We start from the raw sequence: 13,217 nt of genomic DNA, 5'->3' as shown, positions 1-13,217 counted from the left end.
CCTCTTTAGTCAAGGGAGAGAAAAAGTGAGTGATGTCTACAGGACAGTTCAACCCCATGTTACAATGGAGGACAAATAGGAAGAAATGTCCCCGGTGGTACTGCTCTCCCTCCTGATTAAAGGAGACCAGCTTTGATTAGACACCTAACTTTTCAAGGCCTATAGGCAGAGAAAACTAATCTCACCTTTTGTCCCCACTTTGAAAATGGTTACAACTATGCTTAGAAAACAGTCCGTCATCATCACAGAAACTTGAGTTACAGCTTTCAGCATCATTTAAATTATGTCTGCCCTTGTCCTGCCAGTCCCGTAACCCTGCTCCTTCTGCACCATCGGGGTAGGCTGTAATGAGAAAGAACAATAAAACAGCCTATTCTCATCTCAAAATATGAAGTAGTGGGTCTTTGGTTTTGTAAGAAAACATGGCAGATGGTATTTTCATCATGACTCTATCAATGTTTCTCTCATGAATGTTGCTTGGAGAAATGGCATCAGCAGGAATCATGGATTAGACCTTGTCCTAAGGGCACGAAATACAGGAGGACTGATCAGAAATCACAAATGACTCACTCTGCCTATACAACACGGATGAGCATTGCAAAAGGGATTATTCCTCTCAAAGTACCTGACCTTCACTCTTTGGAAAGGCAATTTTCACAAGCTGGAAAAAAATCCATGCTCTTTAGAAAGGTAGGGCAATTTCACACAGCAATCTCACCGTGCAATTAGGCCATGCTGTTCAGTTTCTTGTTAGTCTGCTCAGCTGGTTTTATGGTCTCATAAAACAGTTCATTCCTCTCTCTCTCTCTCACTTGCTCTCTTTTTTCTTTCTGTATTTTTAAAGAAATAATGCTTTTGCCTTAATCTCAGTACTCACTTAAAAGTCATACATACGCCTGTAAGTAGCATCATGGCTCTAGAAAATCATGATTGCTGTGACAAGATGAACGGGGAATGACTGATTGCCATTTTTCCCAGTGCAACAGAACTATTGCACATCAGTCTCAAATGAGAAACAACAGATTCTTACACTAAGTAACTGTTGTAGAGCTTACTGCCACAGGATATTGTGGGGGCTATGGAGTAAATGGACAGACAAAAAGGCACTGGAGAAAATTACAAAGGATAACTTCATTAGCGGTAACAGTGAAGATTCTGGCCATGGGCTGCTGTCTGACTGTCTGAAGCTAAGAGCGTCTCTCCAGGAAAGAATCTCACCTCATCTTCCCTGATTTTAGATACTGCTCTGAGCCACCTGCAGCTGGGATGCTGGCTGACCTCTAAATCCAGAACATTCATATGAAAACCCCTGCTTAATCGCTTGTAATCCTTTCTTTCTGCCACTAGAACATAGTGGAGATATTCATTACTTCTAGGTCTGTCCTACCTGGAAGGAAGCATGGAAGATTTCAGGCTCTTTGGCTTGTCTCCCATCCTGCTTGCTCCTGGAAACATTTGGAAGCCGTGCTGTGACCTCGCTCACCTTTCTGCCTGTGGGATTCAATTTTGTGACTGCTGCTTTTTTTTTTTTTCCAACCTAAATTTTTCATCTGACATTATGGAAAATGAATTGGGATTACTAGGAGCACAAGTCTCTATTCTCTGACCAATTCATACGATCCAGCACGAGAATTAAAAACAGTTGTCACTGGAGCTAACCAAAGAGTTTTGAAACAAAACACTGGAATGTGTTGGAAAATGATGGCTCATCAAAACAGAAAACTCTGATAGACACAGGAGGATGTGCTACTTCCAAATAAAATTAAGTGGGGAAGAAGGCGAAGCAATGCTTGCAACCCTGCTGGAATGAAGCATGTCTATTCTTCATTTCAGTGCAGTTTTGCTTATTGCAGCCCTCTCTTCAGGGGCACAAAATGATTACAATGAAACCAAAAAAGTTATGAAATAAGCTAGATTATAAATTTCTTTGCAAACTAATTTCAACCAGCTTGCTTAGTCAAAGGCTTTGTTATCTTCTGGAAACCTATCAACCAAAACGAAGTATACTTACTGTGAAACAGAACCAACTAAATTTGACATAAAAAGATGATTTTACATGAAGCTGGAGGAAGCTATTTTTGGTTTTGTTTTAAATGCTAGTCTGTTGAACACAGCATACAGAGTTAAGGCAGAGCATGAAGCTCTGACAACAGATATAACTGCTGGGATCTGCACAGATTTTGTTCAATATTTCTTCTTTCTTTTCTCCTTTTACCCCTGCACTACTACTTCTTGCCATTTTCCTTAAAAGATAGGGTTTCTTAACGTCATGTTTCAGCCGCAGTATTTGCAGAGTACAGCCAAATCCTTCAATTCTTTGGTTTTGCTGTACTAGCTGTTTCAAATTTACTTTCAGTGGTAAACAGGCCACAATGGGGAACATCACCATATATCAAGCAGCTGTGATCAGGCAGATCAGGTACCAGTAATTTTCCCAATGGAGATCGAGTGTCAGAGATCAAGCACGAAGGATCAGATGTCTGCGTTGCCACCATCCAGAATCAAGTGTCATGGATCAGGACTGTAACTGCAAGGAATGAAGTGTCACGTGTGGCAGAGTGGGGAGCAGATACTGCCCTGGACCTCAGTGGGGGGACTGTGTCTCCATAGCTTCACCACTGGGCGTCGAGAATTAACTCAGCAAAGGCAAAGGTGGTTAAATGATTGTTCTCTTCGGTGAGCCCAGTGCCAAACATTGGTCATATAGGCATGTCTCTGGGAAGCAGTACCTGCTATATTGCATGTGCAGTTAATCTTTTTAAACGCTGCTAGTCATGCATTTGACTGGCTGCTCAACATATAAATACTTGATGTTTTTTAAGGAACATGCCCTGAATGCATATAGTGACAAGGGAACATCCCAAACTTGCATAGCAGTGGTCCTGAAGGGAGCTGAAGGGGTATGATTTCTTGAAATGGTCTAATTTGAATCTCAAGGACCTGTCAGTGCCTTCTACTCCTCTTGAACACGTTATCACTATGCCCAGTGCTTTCAGACTTAGCTGAAACTGGGAACTGAAGTGGAACATGAAGAAAAGAAAAAGAATTGGAAGGAAAAAATCTATGATTTTTTTAATACTGAAAAAAAATTAAAAGATTTCTTCTCATTTGGTTTATGTTTCAGGTTTTTGAGATCAAGGGAAAATATCAGGGAACTAAGGTCAAGTCTCTGCTCGGTACCTATTTGCTGCGCATCCCCTTAAGCAAGTTGTGTAATACTTTTCTGACTCAGTTTCTCCATTTTTCAAATGGGGATAATAATACAGCAGTATAATTCAGAGGAGTCATAAGATGTTTTGAGAGGTTTGAGACTGGAAGGAGGCACCAGGCCATGAAAATGCGAAGAATTGTTATGCTGAAAGCTGTCCACAGGAGCATCTGTAACTGTCACAGACGTAATCAGAGCTGGAGTGGAGTGGATATGCGTCACACTAACAGAAGGAACAATTATGCCTCTTTTGAGTAATGATAGTTAAAGTAAGCAATCTATTTTAACCTTTCCACTTTCTGAAGGAGTGCTCACATGATTGCTTACTGCTATAGGAAAAATAACCCATGGACACGAAGCCATGAGTAACAGCTGAAGGGACGTTATTTCTTGAAATGGTCCAACTTGAATATCAAGGACCTGTTAGCCATCTGCTCCTCTTCAATACATTACCACTGTGCTCAGGTCACTGTCGGGAAGCATTTTGTGCAAAGCTGTTGATTCTTATAACCTGGGTGTTTAGACGTGACAGAATGCCGATTGGCAGCATGTTCCCTGCCTCATGGTAACTCCACACACAGCATCTCTTAGGCCCTCAAAGAATGAAGAAACTTTCAAAGAAAAATCAGTGACTCAATCCATGTGCTAATACTGTATATGTGAAGATTAAGTAGGGAGTTACTGGTAGGCTCTAAATTCACACCATTTCAGCGCACTAATACGCATTCAACCTGCTTGAACAGACTAATCCTGATCAAGGAAAAATTTCACTGTGCACGGGACAGTGAGGGAGCATTACACACCACAAACAATTTACGTGAACGTTGAATACCGTATTCCATTGTGGGGTACAATAATTTACATGTCCCAAATAGAGACTTAGGAGATGTGTTTTAATATGAATAAACAATGCAATTTGCTTTTTTGAGGTTTCTCAGGCTTTCAGGGCTCAATAGAAATTGCAGAGACAGAGTTAAACCTGATTGCAAAGTAAAAGGTTTCAGTCTGCTTCATTAGTGCTGCGGTCCCCCTCACAGCACTACAAGTTAGTCTGCTCAAGCTCAGGACAGACTATTTGAGTAAAATTGTTTTAAAACTTAGTTTGTGTTTTTTAAATACTCAACAGAAGAATCTGAGCCAACAAAATACAAAGGACAAAGAGACAGATAGATTGAAAGAAAAATAAATAAAAAAAAGAAATTCAGCTCTTCCAGCCCCTCCTCTCTTCCCACCTTACCTCCCCGATCTATAGGTAGATATAATAATCATTTGAAACATGAAACCTTGCAAATGTCTTTAAACTGGAAACTGTTCCAGTGGCTTGTATCCCAGCTTTCCTTCATCCAAGGTAGGATAGATGAAAGTCTCTAAGGAAGGCATCAGAAATGCCTTGTACAGTGATATCGTTCACTCCTTATCTAGACATTGATCATCTGGAAGTACAAATCTTGTTTCTGCCCTGCTTCATCTTGAGCTGGGAAATAAGGCTGGTGGATGAAAGTAGCTTTAATTTTTTTTTTTTATGTTAATACACAGAGTCACAGATCTGTAGATTTTAGGGTAGGATGAGCAGTTCATAATCACGTATTCTAATTAGCTTGCATTAGCTCGTAAAGATTATCTTGTGATTCTCAAGAATCCCTCAGAAAACAGCTCATTGTCAAGATGCCTACCATGGCTGAACTAAAAAAGGAAACACCATTGTCCTCAGCAAGCACTCCTGGAAAGTACTGACACAAGTAGGTTCACACAGAACATCCAAAACCATGGTTTGAAGCTATGACACATTTTGATAGTGCTTGGTATTAAGTCCTTGGTATATGAGCCATCTGTAAATCCTGTCTATTATTAGCAGGGATAAAGGAACATGCCTGGAGCCATTTAAGGAGCAGAAACAATTGGAGAGAGGCGGACTTGTTACAATTCACATTCATATCACTGAACACCATGTTCAGAAAGTCTCCTAAGCCCACAAAACTCATCACCATCTGCAGGTACCTCAGTTCCCAGCTAGCTTTGATATAGGAGGTTTATAAGCCAGAACAGAGAAGCCAGCTACAGCCGTTGCACCATTACATTTCGTGTCACAGGTCTGAACCTTTGTCACTCCAGCACCTGCTCTGCTGCTGACAACTACTGTCCTAACTTTTCAAGCAGCTCTGACACCATCAGCATCTCTCTTCAGAGGTCCACAGCCTCTCAGAGGGGCATGAAACCTGATGTCTGTGTTCCACTGCCCAGAGATTACTGGCGAAACCTTACAGGATGAGCAGCACATGCCTGTCACTGCAGAACCAGCCGTGCCTACGTCTATCACCAGTTCTTCACCTCAACTCCAATGTGAGCCCTGTTTTTTTGTCGGCCTGGAAAATCAAACGAATGGGCTATTCTTATACATGTTTATTCCACAGCTATTAGAAATATGCACTCAACTTCCAGGCATTTGCAGAGTTCACAAAGAGCAGGCTATCGCGAGATTCCCAGGAAGTTAACTGGCTCCTTCCCAGCATGGCACCCAAGCTCCCCGTCTCTTAGGACTTGAATATTCCCATTTACAAGCATAGTTGCCCCCTTGCAGCCCAGAGTAAGGAAAGCAGAAATGTACTGAAGAAGGGCAACCCCCCCTTTTCTTTTACAAGGACAACAGGATCTTTCACTCCCAGGCACCATGGTCGTGGCAAAGGTCCCTCTGAAGGAAATTCAACAGCACCCAACTGATCTCTTCGGGAAGGATTTATGACAGACCCAGCCCAAGCACAGTTTGGAGAAGAACGTTTCATGCTTTATCTTTCCATGGGCTGCTCTGCTGTGTCATTTAATTGCTTAGTTTGTTTTCCAAATTTTAGCCCATCTCAAGCAAGACAAGGTACTCCATTCTGACAATCTCTCAAATACCATCCCAAAGAAAGTCCATGAGAATTAAAGACTCATTATAGTCAGCAAAACCTGGTTCAGAAAGTCAGCAAACAAGACTTCTTTTCCAAATTCTGAAACCTGATCTTCATACCTGTTTTTTCTGTTTCTCTATCTAGATATTCCCAGGAAAAGACAACTCCCATTATAAGCTCGTTGGCAACTCAGAATATGTCCACTCAAGTCATGCACATGTGAATTTACATTCACAGCAGCTGGATGAAGTCTGATGATTTCTGATTCCTTGCATGTCTACCACAGACCACATTTACTTAGTATATGATGTGTAAAAGAATGAAAATCATCTGGGAAAGGCAAGTGATTCCTGGATCATATTAACCCAAAAAAATTTCCACCCCACCCCTATAAAACCACAAATGACCTGACATTTTGAATGCTCTTTGTAGAATCCAGCTCCATTTTCATTCCTGAAGATAGCTCTCTATTTTCTACAGGGAAAGGTCAAGTAATGTTAAGAAATGGAAGTAAAGAATGCCAATCACTTGACAGCAATCAGGCTAATCTGTGCTGCCCACAGTACAGAAGTCAGCGTAGGCAAAGACAAGTGTTCTTCTAATAAAAATTGCTATGAAGGACTCCAAAGCATAAAGGTATGTTCTACCTTTTAGAACATGGAAGTATCTTCCCTCCACCCCCAATGCCATATTCCAGCACCACCAATTCCAAAAATCTACTCTTTCATACTACTTGTGGGGCCTCGGCTAGCCAGATGGCTAAACCATTGCAGAATCATCCCTTAACACAGAACACTGAAGAAGCCAGCTTAAGTGAAACGCATAAAGTCCTCAATGAGCAACATATGAGAAACTTTGTAAATATATGGGAAAGCCAGAAAGGCAGATGTGGAAGGAGTTGAAAGAAATTGTGAGCATTGAGGAGGCTACAGAAAATAAGATTTCTGAGGGGAGGAAGACCAGAACTGATCTCACAGTATAATACCAGGAAACACATAACTGGCAAAGCCTCATACAGCTCATACACAACAGGGCTCCAGTATGACTATTGTCAATTATTGTCAATCCAAACATCAAGAAGCTCCTGAGAGGAGAAAGAGCAGAAAGAAGAAAAATCCAAGACTTTTTTAAAAAGCAACAACAGAAACAAAGCTCAAAACCTGATAAATAAATCTGAATGTAATATGCTTTATAGGATTGAAACCTGCATCACCTAAACCCTCCAAGGAATGACTTTCAGACAAAATTGGGATATGAGCTATGTCATTCTTCCAGAAAGGTTTTTCACCACTGGAGGTCACTGTAAACTGTAGTTGCTCTTTATCAGTCCCTCGAAAGCAAAAAAATACACCGTACACAAGGTATGTAGGATCCACATTTTGGGGTGAGACAGAACTGAAATATCACTTTCAGAGTATACCTGTAGCTAATCAATGAGGACTTCTCTTTGCGGGGGACAGACTTATTCTTGTCCCAATTTATTCCAAGCAGAGCAATTGGCAGACTGCTCAGAGTTTAGACATGTACCTGCATACACACAGGGACCAGTTTTGCATCTGTCAGCCTGCCTTTCTTACCAGTCTTGCAGACACTCTTCCTGAACACCAGTAAGTTAACAACATGTAAGGTGATGGGGACACAATGGGAGACTTACGATTGCAGCTCATAAAAATCACAGGGGTTTTTTTAGAAAACGAATGTAGGATTATCTGCATTAGGATCTCTAAAAAAAGGCAGATGTTTGGCAACAGTTCCTAATAAAAACATAAGCCTGCTAGGTTTGAAAGTTTACATCCTATGTAATCCATAGATAACAGTTCATCTGAATGCAATTTTCGTCTCTGTCTTCATTGCATTCAGAAGATCATTGCTGGGAACAATCTTTCAAATAATTCCTAGCCCACCCCATTAAATCAGATAGCAGTGCATATATACTATATACATTGCAGATTTTAAACTGATGCTCAGACAGTAAAGGGATGTTAGTCCAAGTTCCTGTCTCCCATATTGCAGGAGTCCTACTGATATGAGTATCAGAAGGAACAGCTGATGTTCACAAAACAGATGCTGGGTGACTTTCAGGGAAAGTAAGTATGAAAGCCTTGGGAAAGAATAAAGAGAAATGAGCCTGGCTAGCTCCCAATGGCTTAAAAAAACAAACAAACAAACAAACAAAAACAAATCCAGCTTCATAAACAAAAGAATTTCAGGGATACAACAGAAACTCCCATTTGACCACAATTCTGACAACGAATCAGTGGCAGCTGGGCAAGTTTTATCTGAAACGCACATTTTATTTTCTGAAATTCCACTTTTGGTGGAGAGAGGGAATCATCCTAAGGCAGGTTTCTTTATTTTCTGCTCAGTGAAACACAGCAGACCAAGTCTTGGCTTGCGTCAACCAGAATAACTCCAAATAAGTTTGGCCTGGTTTGATCTAAATGGAGAACTTCTGGAAGAGAGAAGCAATCTGGGCCTCTGACAATTTAAAAAGAAATTAAAACGGGGCCAGCTTTTCTTCATTCCTCCGACTACCTTTTAGCTTTTCCTTTATTCTTTTGCACTTTAACGTACTTCAAGGAATCAGCAACAGGCGGCTTATCACACAGTCGATGGTACAGCAAAATCCTAGCAAAAACCAAACCCTGCAGAATGAAGCTTGAAAAAATCCTCTGATGTGAATAAAGCATTATACCGGTTAAGCAAAGGCTAGCTACGAAGACAAGTTCACTGATCAATAACTTCATTGCTTTGTTGTGTCATTCTCCTTTTGTTTTTATTCACACATAGAACGTGAGCTCCTTGAAAGAGTAATTGCCTTTTTACTGGATGTATGCTCAGATGACCTCGATGTAAATAAATACATAATACCTAACAACCCTGATTTGACAAAGCATTTCAGCACATGCTTAACTTCAAGCATGCGAATAGACTCACTGTAAATAATGTGTAATCCAAGACCACCCACATAGTGAAGCATCTCCGGCCATATCCTTTAGCATGTCATTTTAGCTCACTGGAAGGTAGAAAATGTCAGCTTTCCACTGGAACAAACAGTACTTACTTGCTTGTTTGCAATTATAATTGACCAACAGACAGCAATACTTTAAATGTCTTACATAGTTCAGAAAGCTACACTTTAGTTTCATCTAGTTCTTTATAATACTGAATGACTCTTTTGGACTACAGTGGAGTACCACAAAGACCAAAGGAAGCATGCCTTTACAAGCTGAGAAGAAAAAAAACAGGACAGATATTGAACAATGGATAAACAGATGCTCCAAAGCAATGTTTTGGGGATTTTTTTCTGTAAAATGTTTATTTGGCATAAGCCTCAGTGTTTCATTTGACACTCAAAGGAATTCCCATTCCAAATTCATGCTGATAAAACTTGTATATAACACTACAGACATGCACTTTTCTTCTTGACCTTCCTTGCATTGATGGGTCCCTATAAATTATGATTTCCCATCTAAAACACAACATGCAGTTTCTAAAGTCAAATGTAAGTGAAAGATAATGCGGTTTTTTTATTTTTAAGATTCTAATTTTTTCCTTTGGTGTCTGCTGAAGATTTTGGAAAACCATTCATAGTTCCAGACACTGCATACATTAAGAGCATGATTCCAGATGTAGGAGATCCTGGGAACTAAGGGAGACTTGGCAGATCTGGAAATAGAGCTTAAATCATTATTGCCCACCCATATTCTTTTAATTAAGCATTCCACTGATTTTGGAACCCAGAGGTAGCTAAGAAGCCAATTTTCTCTACCACAGTCACATGATGCCGAAACGGAGATGACTGAGGAATTGGGGAGGGGAATCACCCACACATTTTGCAAATGCTAGCTAATAACATGAAGGCTTTCATACAACGTGTGTCAGAGAATACAATTCCAGATATAAGAAACAGGTGTGATAAGGAAGACATTTCTTTCATTGCAAGGGGGCCACGCTGTGGTAGCACTATGCCTCAGGCCCTGGCCTGGAAGTCGGAAAGTCTGGCTTATAGCCCTGCTTCTGTCACAGATCTGCTGGATGACCTTGGGTGCTTCTTTCCACCCCTCTGAGCCCCTGCTTCTCCATACAGTTCTGTAACCACTCGCCTACTTAGACTGTCAAGTCTCTGATGTGACAACTGTCACTCGCTTACAGTGTCCATGATTGCTAATACAGTGAAACTTTGTATTGCCTGAGGATGTAAGGAGCAAATGCTCATCCTGAGCTGGCCTCCTGAACTATCTAACCATGCATGAAATTACTGCTAATGAAACAGGGAGACCAGGTAGAGCACAGGCGTGAGCCAGGAATAGTGCAAAGAGGCATCACACAAACTGTCTTTACAAGTCCCACACTAGCCCTCACAAACATTTTTGAGCGATCTGTTGGCAATTGGTAACAGCCAGAAAATATTTCATAGGGATTCTTTAAGAAGATCATTAAATAAAATCTGTTTGACTTGTCAGGAATTCCAACCACGAATTCCTAGCTAAAGATGTTCATGCTTGTTCTCTGGAGTCGCTGCCTGATAAATGTAAACAATTTTTAATAAATGACTTACATATGAATTGACAACTTATATTTGTTGTACAACTTTATAATAAAGATTTGTAATGCATATTTTATTATGCAGCATTACATGTACAAGGTGTTCTCCTTACAGCAAGGAAAGCGCTGTAAATATTGTGTTTAACGAGCCTGGTAACTAACATGACAAGAGAGGCACTAGTTGCATGTGGAATCAGGACAATGAAGAGAAAATGCCTTCAAAAACCTGGGCAATTTAAGTGTTTGGATAAATCCATACCTTTACATGTGTCTCTATTTTAACAGACAGTTATTCTACAAGTAAAAATGAAGTATGTACACAACAGAGTTTAAAGACACAGATCTTGGATGTAGTGCTGGAAAGCTGCAGCAGGGAGACAGATCTGCCTTTTAGCGGCTAGAATATTGTCCTGAAAGAAGGACAGCTTAGAGGATTAGAAGTGACTAAAATAAAAATACCTCTTTATAGAAACATAAGTTAATAGTTCAGTCAATTTGTCTGATTCATTTGTCCTCATCTTCTGAATTCTCCTCCTTCTTCCACTTTAGTGATGCTATAAGGACTTATGTTTAGACCCTCCAACTCTTTAGATGCCCTCAGCAGCAAGCTACATTTCCATACTGTACATTTCTATTCTTATAGAATGGAATAGGTTTCTTATGAAACCATAATAAAGCCCTGTTAACATATGAGTTGGAAGAAATACATCGGGTAGGTATAAGTAGGAGACCTAGGATGCCTCTGAGATGGTCTAAAACATGCAGGACCAAGAGGCTTTAGGCAATTTCTCCAGATTTAGCACCACCAAACATGGGTCTACCACAAATTTCAGAAAGACAGCAGAAAGTGTTTGGTTTGACAAAAGCAACAATTCTCTTGGTGAACGTGTCCTTTCAAATGCAATGATGATATATTAAGGGCTGTGGCATCGTCGAAGGTCAACAGAAAATCATCCTGCACCTCATTCCCTCACTGCTAATAGTTAAGATAAAAGGCTGTAATTTTCTCCTATCGTCTTCAACTACAGTCACTATTTAAGATATGAGGTCAACTAGACAGGCTCATAACTAGATAGGGTTATAGCTGAAATCAAACCTATCTGCCCACATATCTGCTCCATCACTGTTCAGTCCAGGCATGGAGTTAGGGAGATCTTGTGTACCAGTGTGTCTGCTTAGTTAGCCTTGAAGACAGGGAACTGTGGAAAAATACTCTCTCTTCTCTTTTTAGTATCAATAACAAATTTCTTTATGTGTATTATAACAACATCCTGTGTGCTTTCTTTAGCATAAGGTTTATAGAGCCCCGTTTTCATTTCTTTCAGGAATTTTCATTTGTAAATGTCAAGCAAGTACTTAAAAGTACTAGACTACATAGTACTTACAAAAATCCTCCCTTATATACTATACAATGCATGCCTAACAAACAGTTTTGTTTTCAATATAAGCAATTAAGGGATTTATTTAACTTGGGAGTGAAAAATAAACCATTTTCAGCAAACACAGAGGGGGCGAAACACCAGGAATTACATTGGATTGTCGATATAAGGGGAAAAATGAAGATCCTTAACTCCTCCAAATGCTCCTTACATGTGAGGTTTCCGTTTGAGGTGACAGAAATGTGACCTCTCCTATGCAAGGGCCCTTGTTTGGAATCCTCACGCTGTGCTCAGGACTGGAAAATCACTTCTACTGCACCGTGACTTCTGTTAAACGTGTCCACTACACATTGCAGAAAGGTGCCAGAAGAGAAAGGTCACAGGGACAGTCTGGATGTATCTCCCTGAACTGCCGTGTACATTACAAATTGGCTGGGTAATGTAATGAGACACCTTTGAATGATCATGGCCAAAAGAATTCTTTGCTAAGCCATGCATCTAAGGTCAAAGAGGAGTTTTTAAAGGGAAGGAAGTATTTTTCTAAACAGACAAGATTAAACATTTTTTACACTGAAATAAGTATCTATGCCTTCACTGTATCAAAACTGATCCGATTTTTGTATGTTTTAACAGTCACATATTCCAAAGGTTATGACAAACCTCTCACCACAATATTCACAGGATCTAAATAAAAATCAAGGAGAATGAACTGGGGGAGGAAAGAGTGAATTGCGTGTAAATGAACACCAGAAAAATAAAGAAAATATCTAGAAGCTGCTATAGATTTTTGAAATTTTAGATTCTGGACCAAATGGTGTGCAGGACCTTTGCAAAGTAATCAGCATTCATGAAATGGCTGGGATCCAGTAGGCTGAGGGTTTGGACGCATGCCCCGCCTCAGATCTCGGCATATAGCTATGTAAAGTGGATACTAGACAGAGAGTCAGCGATTTCATTTCCATATTACAGATGTCTCTGTACGGGTGTCACTGGCTGAGAGCATGACCTAAGGAGACTCTTCATCCATCTCTGTACCTGTTTCTCATTTTACTTCTCCCTTATCCAGGTGTTCAGACAATGAATTCTGTAGAGTGGATCCAACCTGTACTTTGCCTCACACCATCTCAGTTAGGGTCTCTGCTTGCTCGTAATAACACGTATAATTATTACCAAAGGCCCTTTATAACCCACTGA

Source organism: Nipponia nippon, unplaced genomic scaffold, assembly GCF_047370975.1.
Source record: "Nipponia nippon isolate SJK-2023a ecotype South Korea unplaced genomic scaffold, ASM4737097v1 scaffold_1, whole genome shotgun sequence".
Lineage (NCBI taxonomy): Eukaryota > Metazoa > Chordata > Aves > Pelecaniformes > Threskiornithidae > Nipponia > Nipponia nippon.
The sequence above is the reverse complement of the archived record's forward strand: the minus strand, read 5'-3'. Positions refer to the sequence as shown.